The following is a 285-nucleotide window of genomic DNA, read 5'->3' on the forward strand; positions in this document are numbered from 1 at the left end:
AAATTTTTCCCTTTCTCTTTTCTCTTCCTCCCTGTCCGGCTGTACCAATTCCTCTCAACTGCCATTAATAATTGATTGATGCATGTTACTTTGTGTAGTTTTTGTAGTTTTAATATGCTTGAATTCCTGATTCCTTCATGGTGTAATAATTCTTTCTGAACAAATATATCAATACAATTAAAGAAGACAATTTCCTCTAGGATTTGCCCCCCCCCCCCCACTTAGACTACTTAGTTATCCCATCAATGCTTGATATTTGCACTTTCTACTACAGATTTGTTTTAT

At 35.1% G+C, this 285-nt stretch overlaps 1 protein-coding gene across 1 annotated transcript in view; it reads left to right on the forward strand.

The window, feature by feature from the left end:
- Positions 1 to 285, forward strand: part of LOC119594324 — a gene marked incomplete at both ends in the record, with an annotated part of 15189 nt that overhangs the window by 13669 nt on the left and 1235 nt on the right.

The sequence above is a fragment of the Penaeus monodon genome, chromosome 33 (assembly GCF_015228065.2).
Source record: "Penaeus monodon isolate SGIC_2016 chromosome 33, NSTDA_Pmon_1, whole genome shotgun sequence".
Lineage (NCBI taxonomy): Eukaryota > Metazoa > Arthropoda > Malacostraca > Decapoda > Penaeidae > Penaeus > Penaeus monodon.